General features: G+C 39.8%; 1 long non-coding RNA gene across 1 annotated transcript; it reads left to right on the forward strand.

Annotated features, from left to right (window-relative positions):
• The first annotated feature begins 713 nt into the window (after positions 1-713).
• On the forward strand, positions 714-9266 carry LOC100941681. The gene is made up of 3 exons (XR_001161483.1): positions 714-849; positions 8642-8757; positions 8875-9266. It is a non-coding gene; the product is annotated as an uncharacterized LOC100941681 (long non-coding RNA).
• Positions 9267-10660: the final 1394 nt, after the last annotated feature.

Genomic DNA, 10660 nt, shown 5'->3' on the forward strand with positions numbered 1-10660 from the left:
GACATAGTGTCGTCTCGGGAACCGAGTCGCACGCTCTGAGGGCAGCGTTCCCGGTAGGGCCGCTCCTGGAGGGGCCGTGTGGCGAGGAGCAGCAGCTCACTGTTACCCCCAGAGTAACCATAGTAACGCACCCCTCTTTCGATGGGATCCTCCTGAACGGTTGCCTGCCTTGCTCTGGAAAGCTCATCTCTAAATATAGAAGCTGATGCGATCTGCAGGCTCACATCCGTGCAGAGAGGTGCAGTTCCACACAGCCCTTCACAGGAGAACCGTCTTCAGGGAAAAAGTAGCTTTGGGCAATTTCAAATCTTGTGAGAATGAACGTGTATTCCCGAGAAGGACCGAATTAGTTTGTTTTGCCGTAACTGCTGGTGTGTTACTTGAATGCTTCCTGAAATTACACCAGATCTGGCATGAGAAGTGAGGAGTAACCGACTCTGATTTTCTTACATCAGCCTCCTGATAATCTTCCAAAAATAATCTCCCCAAACCAGTGAGATCAGTTATTCAGGTATTTCCAAATTTCTTGGGATAGTTCAGATTTCTCGTGTGTAGACTGAGAGCTGGAGGCGCTGACGTGATTGTGTGTGTTGGAGGGTCACCTGGCTAAGTGCTGGGACATCTCAGATGGCATCTTCCTGATGCATGCTTCTCCCCACGGGGCCATCGTGCTAGGCCACTACAGTCCTCACTCTCTTGTTTGTGTCTGTCTCCTTGTTTCTAGATCTCAGGTGACCATTCATGAGCCTGAGGCTGTGAGAAATGCTTGCTGGGCGAAGGGGCACTCTCACCCGATTTTCTGAAGCTGTTCTAGAGAGACACTTTTCAGGTTGATTTCAGCATCACCAGGTAATCACTAGCTTACAACAAATGCCTGTTTAAATATGTATCCAGACAAATACATGCTGATGTGGCAAGATTGATGTAAGGGCTTGTTTATAGAGATGGTTGCTGGGAGAAGTCAATAGAGGTTTTCTGTAAAAAGGACATTTGTGGGCTGGGAGATTTTCTTCTCTGAGACACTTGTGATTAGGGTGGGCTGCGTTAGGAGGTCAAGTGGAAGGCTGAGTACACCCATGTGTCTGAATGAAGGAAGTGAAGAGAGCTCTCCAAGTTGCAAAAAAAATAAAAAATAAAAACATACAGTGATGTTTTAAATTTAATTTTCATTAAAGTCATGATGATAGGAACTGAGGAGGGCTGAACGTTTTAAACTCAAAACTGAACATAGTCCTTGAATGAGTGTTCGACTCTCCAGCATCCTGTAACTTCCACAGGTACTGACCGATCTGTGTGTCATTCCTGTAGGGAACCAGCCTTGCAAATTACAATCAAATTCACGAAAATATGCCATGTGACATTGCATCCCGTTCCTTTGCTCCCTTCATAAAAATAAATGATTGAAAACTTCTGTTCAGAAACCTATTTGGACATTTTTCTGGTCTATAGATTATGAATATCATGAGTCTTTAAGATGATTGATCTCTGTAGTCATTTATTGAAATAGCTATAGTTTAATAATTTTATGCTTTAAAGATAAGTATTTAACTGATCAAAATTATTGGTTTTGTTAGCTTTTATCACCACCCACCCCTTCTTCTTCCTCCAGCACAGTGACTGCTTTTTATGGTAAGAAACAAATCTGAAGAGACCAGTAAGACTCAGTATACATGTCTCTGCCGTGATACGTGTGCAGAGCTCTATTCATGCTGTCAACCTGAGGAAAGTTTGGGTAAAGCAGCCACAATTATTGGTTCATGTATATGCATAAGTCATGTGTATCAGTAACTTATCTATACCCTCTCTCTTATGTAATATACATAAAAGTTGAAAAGTACCCAGTGCCCTTTGATTCACGTGAACTGGTCTGTCCTTCCACTGAGGCCATGGTCATAATCAAAAAGGCTAAATGAAAGGGCTTCTTAAATTTTGATTCTATCCTAAATGTGTAATGTGCAGAATAGATACTCACGATTTTGATAACATACCTGTCTAAAAAGTCATCAGAAATTGCTATCATGATATTTGGCTTTAAATAAATGAACAATAAATCAAATGGTATCGTTATGCCATATGCAATCTCCACTATGAGACACAAATAATGTCACCTAATCATATGTACCCTCATATAACCTGAAATTAAAAAATGGCATTATTACAATATAAACATTTAATTCTAGGGAAATTGGTGGATCCAAAATTTGAGAGCAAAAGAAAATTCCACCAGTTTGTATTTAAGAATCTAGTCACCCTCATCAATTAGGATACCAGCTCTCCTGTACACACAGATTATCAAAACTGAAACCAAGTTCTGATTTGAGGCTTCTTGTCTCACATTCTCTATTTGAAAGTTGTGAGGTGTATGTGAAATTTCTTTGTTCAGTTTTATATCATATAACCTTCGTGGAATTTACAACATGCCTTGAAACAGAGAGATGTTGAAAACTTATCAAGAGGATGAGGGCCTTCCCTCCACTCCTGGGCTCCCTACTCGTGACAGTGGCTTTAGCCCCCCAAACACTGACACCCCAATGATGGCTGTAACACCAAGGAATGGTTAGTTTAGGTTGCTCTGTTTATCAAAGCCATAAGCTTCAGAAATCTAGAAAATACATTAGTGTTTCCCCCTTTAAATCTAATGCAATCATTTTTATATATTTTTTCCTAATTTAATTTATACAAATGGGCAAATAACAAGAGCCATTCAGTTTGTGGTAATAATTCTCAGTGGAGATGGTGTGAAGTTATTAATCAAAGCCACGAAGGATTTACTAGTGTTTGTTCAGTGTTGTAATCCAGTCTTATATCTAGGAAACAAATTGCAAGAGGCAAAGTGCAACAAAAAGCCTTCTTGGTAGAAAAAGAAGAGTTTCTAACTATCAGTGGTGCTTGGGAGGAAAGGAGGTGTTAGTTTGAGGGCGGGAAATTTCCTGAGCAGGTGTATATCAGGGTATGTTTTATTCCTTAAAACAAAGGAAGCATGGGTTAGGAACATCAAGAAAAGTTGGGAATCCTGTAAGGGGAGTCAGGACCCCTGAGCCTGCAGGGTCGATTCTGTCCCCCTGGGCTACTTGTTTTACTGCTTCACGGTCTCTTTCTGCATATGCAGTGAGGGATAAGACCAGTACTGGCTTAAGTGGACCACTAGAGCTTCAGGGCAATGCAGTTTAATGCAGCACCTACAGCTCTTTGGGAGAAAGGTACCCTGTGAATGGAGCTGACTTCACCACTAGGGAAACTCCAGGCCTCCATATGTGGGAGGGCAGAGAGTCACCCAACTCCAGTGCAAATTCCCATACATTTCAGTTCCTTTCTTTTGCTTATTTTAAAGTGTGCCCTAACTTAGTGTTGATTATGGTCACTTTGTTGTGTGATCAAATAACGTTCGTGCCATCCTGTCTCCCACGAGACCAGCTGTTTTTAGTATTGAGCTATATGCATGAGAACAGGAGAATAGGAGAAATTTGTCTTTTCGTAGTTGGCTTATTTCGATTAATATAATGTTCACCAGTTTCATCCATGTTGTTGCACATGGCAGGATTTCATTCTTTCCTTGTGGCTATATGTATATAATATTCCACTATGTACATGCACCAGGATTCCTTTATCCATTCATCTGCTGATGGACACATATGTGGATTCCAAAGCTTGGCTATCACGAATACTGCAGCAATAAACCCGTGAGGGCAGGTGTCTTCACTGCGCTGAGCTCCCCTCCCTACAGCATCATCTCTTCTAATTCACATACAAGGAGTTGGTTGTTGTTCCCGCATTTAATAGATGAGGAAACTTAGGCTCTCTGAGATTAAAGCAAATAAACTGCAGAGCTGGTATTTGAACTGGTGCTGTCAGGCGTAATGAGACAGTTATGCTGACGGTTCTGTTAAGCCATTCAGCAAGACCACAGAAAGTGGCTAACAGGGGCAGAGGGACAAGTCTTTCTAAACCAACGTGGCCTCTAGGAAGCACATTCTGTAGCTTTGTCACCAGCAAGGCACTCTTTAGACAGATAGGGACGCTGTGCTGATGAAGGCTCAGGTCAGGCCAACAGCACACAAGGAGAAATGAGGGAGCGATCGTCTGTAACACAGGTCAGTTGCTGATCTAGGATAGAGCCGCAGGTGTTTTCTCCCCAGGGACTGGGCGCTGCCCCTTCAGTCTGCGGCTGGGATACACACATCCATTAGGACAGTTTCTGTGTTCTCAATGTGTGGATTAAAATGTTGTGTGTGTGTGGGGGGGAGGAATAAAAACCGTGGGAAATTAAGAGACATTTTATTCATTACGTTTCACCAAGTCTTGGACGAAGAACGGATTACCAGGGCAGAAGTTCTTCTCTTCCTGTGGTTCTCTCAATGTGTTTGTAAATTAATTTGTGGATGATGTTTCCTTAATGCACTGTCCCTGGGCCGTGTACCAAATGAAATCACTTGTATAATAATCGTATTTTAGTTGTCTGGAAGGAGAAGCAGAACAGTAAGGAAGAGCATTTGAGCAATCATTTGTAATTACAGTTTAAACATTTATTTAAAGAAATAAGTATGAACTGGACTGCCAGAACTCCAATGACAGGGATGATCATTCGCTTCTGTGACTTCTAATTGGTTGGTTATTGCACTTCTACACTATGAGATGCCCTGAGCCTGGCACAGGTATTTTATGTGCCCCTGGGTTATAGCATTAAAAACAGTTTGAGTATGTGAGCCAGCATTAGCCATTTCACCATCAGAGATAAATTTAGGCTCAGACTAATTCAGTTTTATGATTTATATACTGTTCTCAGAGTCAGGACACGGAGTATGAAGACAGAAGGTCACTTAACTTTTTCTTGTATTTCATCAGCTTTATTTGAATGACAGGCTAGGTTGAGTTTGGCTTTTTAGTTTAAGGAGAATGATAACAGATTTGCGCAGGTTTACTGGATTATAACAGACAAACTCCTCTGGATATGCAGATCCACTTTAATTGATTATTTGAATGATTATCTGGATGATTCAAAACCAATTTACATTTCCTTCACCTAAAATGTATGACCAGGTGCAAAAGAACAGGAACACTTTCTTGGAGCTTTGATAGACTCTGTGCTATTAATTTTCAATCTGACCATTTGTAATATTTTCTTGCAGTTTTTAAAACTATCAAATTACAATCTAGAATCTCAAGGAGGTAGAGTGGTAGAGTCTTTAGGTCAGAGCTAGCTGGTCAACCTGGGCTTTGCTTCTGTGGGATAGCTCTGTGCCTGTGTTGGCACGGATAAGAGCTAGGATTCGATTTAATGCTTATATATGCCAGGCACAGTGCCAGCCACTTTCCCTGAATTATTTCAGTGATCTTATGAGCCAGTATTATTTCTATCCCTACTCTACAAATGAGATTTGCAGAGAGCTTATGTAATTGGCTCAAAGTCACACACTGAGGAGCAGCAGATCTGGAGTTCAAGTCCAATTCTATCTGACTTCAAAGCCCCAACTCTCAGGGACATGTCACACTTTAAATCACTGAACTCTTTCAGGCTGCCATGTTCTCATCTGGACTCTGAGAATCCTGAATCAGGTGACCAATGAAGAGTTTCCAGCTCTGAAGTTTTTGAGGTCTAATCCAGCCAAGAAAACAGATGTAGGAACTTATGTTTGCTATATATTTTAGCCTAAAAGTGGCTAAAACCATCCTCCACAATTTGATGCCAAAAATGTTGCAAATAGCTAAACAGCTTGCGAGGAGGTAATTGTCAAACTGATGCCAGCTGTGAAGGCTTTGTCAGAATTTCAACAACCCATGGGGGTGGTTTTTAAGAGCGATAAACCAAGTGGCTAAGTGTGCTGCTTCAAGAGAAGCCAAGTCTCAAATCTAGAACACCTCAGAATTTTCTCTGTATTTTCAGGATCTGAGATAGTCTCTGTTTGAATATAGCCTGGCAGAATCTTTATGAGCCTGGGAGTCATTTGATATAATTGTTTTGTCTCCATCTGTTAGATGTAAATAACATCCCTGGAGGTTCAGCTGGGGTTGGAACAGTAAGTGTGTGACATTTGCTTCTTCCTCGTATCATCCATTAAAAGGTGCCTAATTGTCACGAATGCTGTAGACATCACATTACTTTGGAGGACAAAATGAGCAATTTAAGAAGATACATGTAAGAAAATCATGTTTGCTTATGATGAAGTTACTCTTCTCATTTCCAAGTCTTTCCTCACTCTCTCCTACCCAGCGGTAATTCAATGGACCTTGTTAAAAAAAATTGGGGGGCCTGCCTACCTATAATGCTAATAACAGCCTCTGATGCTTTTTGATGTGAACCCAGGAGTTCAGGTTGAAAAGTTTCTTCATTCTTCACAGTTTAGTTAAAACGCAGTCTGGCTTTGTTCTTGAGGCTGAGGCAGCTAAGCCTGTGGAGGAAGCAGTGGCAGCAGCAACAATCTGGCCGATTACTTGGCATTCGGATGTGCAGCAGTCAGCTGATGAACTGAGGGTCTGTGTACCGCAGCGGGAGTCTTGTGCTACACCTGCCGCCTCCTGCTGCACGGACACTCTCAAGAGGCAGTCCCTGACCGGCAGCACGGCATCACCTGGATTCCTTAGAAATGCACCTTCTTGCCAGGCGCGGTGGCTCACACCTGTAATCCCAGCACTCTGGGTGGCCAAGGCGGGTGGATTGCCTGAGCTTACTAGTTCCAGACCAGCCTGAGCCAGAGGGAGACCCTGTCTCTAAAAATAGCTGGGTGTTGTGGCAGGTGCCTGTACTCCCAGCTACTCCTACTCAGGAGGCTGAGGCAAGAGGATCTCTTGAACCTAAGAGTTTGAGGTTGCTGTGAGCTATGATGCCATGGCATTGACCCAGGGTGATCAAGTGAGACTCTGTCAAGAAAGAAAGAAAGAGAGAGAGCGAGAGAGAGAGCGAGAGAGAAAGAAATTCACCTTTTCTGCTTCTAGCCTAGACTGACTGAATTATAAACTCTGGGGAAGGGACCCAATTAGTGTTTCAACAGGCCTCCCGGTGATTCTGACACTTACTAACATTTGAAAACCATGATTACATCAGTCAAAGAGTTTAAAAAGAAGAAAAAATAATTATCACATGGGACAACCCAAAGCGGAACCTCTATGTGTCTAACAATGCAGTTCACAGAAAAATATGTCCCCTGAGGAAACTGGGTTCAGTGATACTTCTTTCGTTTTCTGTTCAATTTTCTATGTAAGCTGAGTTTGCTCATTGAATTTGGAGTTAGTGTATAGCAACAACCACTGTCTTTGCTTCAACTAATTTGTGAATTATTGTTAGATATTAGTCTCTTTTTCATTATTTATTTAGAGACAGGGTCTTACTTTGTTGCCGAGGCTGGTCTTGATCTCCTGGACTCACATGATTCTCCAGCCTCAGTCTCTTGAGTAGCTGAGATTACAGGCCCCTCACGTCATGCATGGCTAGTCTCCGTTAGGTCAGACACATCACTGATTTAAAGTTCTTGATTCCTTTAACAATACATACCAACTCCGATGTAAGGCTTTATTGGGTTTATAATCCACAGTGAGGCAGAAGTTTAGGAAAATTTTGTAGCTCAGATGTCACTGAGTTGGAGGAAAAGCCACAAAAGGCAAGTTCTTGAACATATTTTTAACATTTGAGCTTTAAAAATGTTAGGATTTTAGAGGATGTTAAATGTCTTACCTTAAATTTATTTATGAACTCATTAGTACACTGCTCATTATTTCGTGAATTAAATGGTTTCAACACATAGAAATATTTGAGGGCATGGATTAAGGGTAGAAAAAAATTATCTTTAAATGTGAACTTTCTTCCTGGTCTGGGAGCTGAAGTTGAATGAATACTGAACTGAACTGGACTCAATTTGCTCTCTAAACTCATTCACTGAGCTTTGAAGGTGGATTTTACCTACTTGTTGTGATGTGATCGCCACCTAGTGGAAATCCTAGGAGATCCCCTTAAACCAAACCATTTCTTTTCTGAAAAATGTGTTTTCAGAACGTTTGTCTTCCTTAAACAAATCAGAATCCTCAACACCAATAGTGTTTTAAAGGAGAAAAAGTCTTTAGTTTCAGATACCATACCAATATAAAGTTTTCTAGTCAGAACTTTATCTCAATCTTTCATTTACTTATGATTAACCTCCTCTAAGCCATATGTGAGGACCGTTATAATTATATTATGATGTTTTATCTACAGATATATAACTACTTCTTTCAAGTGTAATTGGGATATCAACTATTTTATACCCCATTTTATTAACACAACAACATTAAATTTCCTCTCTATAGTAGGCATTTTAGCTAAAATAATGATATAAAGTTATCTCCTCTCTTTATATTTTGTTAATTATAAATTTGGGTGTGTTTTGACATTAAATGGTATGAAATTAAATACAGTATTGATATTTGATTTCTAGGGGACTTCACAAGAAAATGAACATACATATCCGATCTAGAAAATCTATTTTGGGGTCTGAATGGCCACTTTTTCCTGCCTGGAGGCTTTTTTTGGTCATGAGAAAAGTGTGATATTGCTTAGCAAAGAGAGGATAACAATTTCTGGTCACTAGTTTATTTTTACAAGCAGAATTTATGTTATAAAATACTCTGTGCCACAATAAAATCTGACTTTTCTCCAATTATCTTATCTGTTTAGCTTATCCAACAAAAGTATTATCACATACATCAACAACGTCGAAAGTAGCCTATTTTAAGAGAAAATATGCAGAAGAAGAAGATTTACATCAAGATTACCATGGGTATTTTCCAAAAGTAAGAGTTTACTTGTTGTTATTTTTTCACTTTTATGCATGCCATCAATAGTAAAAAGCTCTAGTTTTCTTTTTTTCCCTCCTCAATGTAGATTTAATGATTATGTTTGCTTTTCAGCACCTGATATTACCTGAGGACAGGACTTGCATTCTCAAACTTTCCCTGGAGAAGCTCAGGTTTCTTGAAGACCCAGAAACCTACTTAAGAAGGTCTGTGTTAATTAACAATTTGCTGAGGAAGATACATCTAGAGACGGAGAAAGAGAGCTATGATTACTTTAAAGAAGCTCCCTCTTATCAGACTGCTTATTCTGATACAAGAAAACGGCTGAAGTTTATGGTGCAGGAATGCTGTTCTCAGTCTCTTTATTACGAAGAGCTGCATTCCTATCATATTGTGCCTTATGCTTCGGAGAATGCCATTTACGGGATGGGCTACACTGGTGGCCACTTGGAGCAAAATTCTCAGTTGCTTATTTATAAAATGAATTAAAGTAACTGTTCCATTGATACTTTGTTTCTAAATGCCTGAACTGTTTATAGTGAAGCTGTTAATTTAAGGCACTAATTACAGGTGCACTTGACATCAAAGACCAGATGCATGCTGAACTGATTGGAGAGAACCATGGTTATCACTCAGCAGTCCTTGTATCATCAAATTGAATCGAAGCTTTGTCCACATGTTATAAAATGGTAAATTAGTGCTTTAGAAGCAAAGCTTTTTTTTTTCTTTTTTAAAGATGAGATGTGTAGGGAGGAACACAGCTGTTATACAGATTAAATTTTTTCTGTTAAGTCCCCTATTATGAAATTCTGCCACTCTTAAGTGGAAAGTAACAAAAAGTAACACAAAAATTGATAAGGTCATGTCCCTGAGGATTAAGGACAGACAGAATTTAATTTTCTGTAAATGACCAGAGAAAAGAGTTTACTTTTTTTGAAACGTTTTACCTTGTCAAGCATCGTGCCAAATAATTGTTTGACACCATTCTTCTTTTATCATTAGTGACAATTCTAGATGGAGCAAACTCACACAGCAACTTTACTGCTGAATGTAACAACCAGATTACTCCACGCTCATCCCTTTTACTCCTTCTATTTTTTCTTTTTGGTCTTGATATAGTTTTCTCTTTAAAAGTGAAATTTAATAAAATAGCCTTGCAGATGGGCTTATCTCTAAGTTCTTGGTTAAAATTTGTGCTGGGCCTTTAGGAGTGTAAAGTGTATTCATGATGTCATTTTTTTATAGGTTGTGAAGCTCAGGAAAAGTGTAGGCAGGTAAAATTTGTCTTTAAGGGGTTGATAATTTTTAAAAATCTTTTCTGCAAAAATTGGCAAGGGTAACAGAAATTCTAATGATGATTTATGTCTTCATCCAGCTAAGACTGTGTTTCAGGCTGCTTCAATGAAACTTTGCACTGATTTTTGTACAATAGTTGATAATTCACTATTTGCAAAATGCTTCAGAATGCCTTCGATGGTGAGGTTTAGATAAGTCCCCGTATTTTACAATTTGAAAGGCATTATATAACACATCGGAAAGATTCATGCAATTGTTTGAAGTGGTTCATAACGTCCTCTGAGGCTTGAGTGAGATGTCTTATTCCAATGTCTGGAGTTTTGTCCTTTGGAGCATATCATTTAAGGAATTGTCATTAATGGTATAACAGATTGGAAAATCTAGGTGCCAAAGGTGTATTTCAGAAAATACCAAAGATGCAAAGATGAGTGTTAGGAAGACTGTGATCCTGAAGCTAAGAATCTATAGTAAGGGTTGCACAGAACGCGGAAGAACATTGCTGGAGGGTTGGGGATGATTTGCTTACTGATGTGTTTATTGGCACTTTATCCATGATAATGATAACCAAGGGCACTGCTTTACATGGAGATATTGCAGACCTTTA

Source organism: Otolemur garnettii, unplaced genomic scaffold, assembly GCF_000181295.1.
Source record: "Otolemur garnettii isolate 467f Iridium unplaced genomic scaffold, OtoGar3 scaffold00081, whole genome shotgun sequence".
In the NCBI taxonomy this organism is placed as follows: Eukaryota; Metazoa; Chordata; class Mammalia; order Primates; family Galagidae; genus Otolemur; species Otolemur garnettii.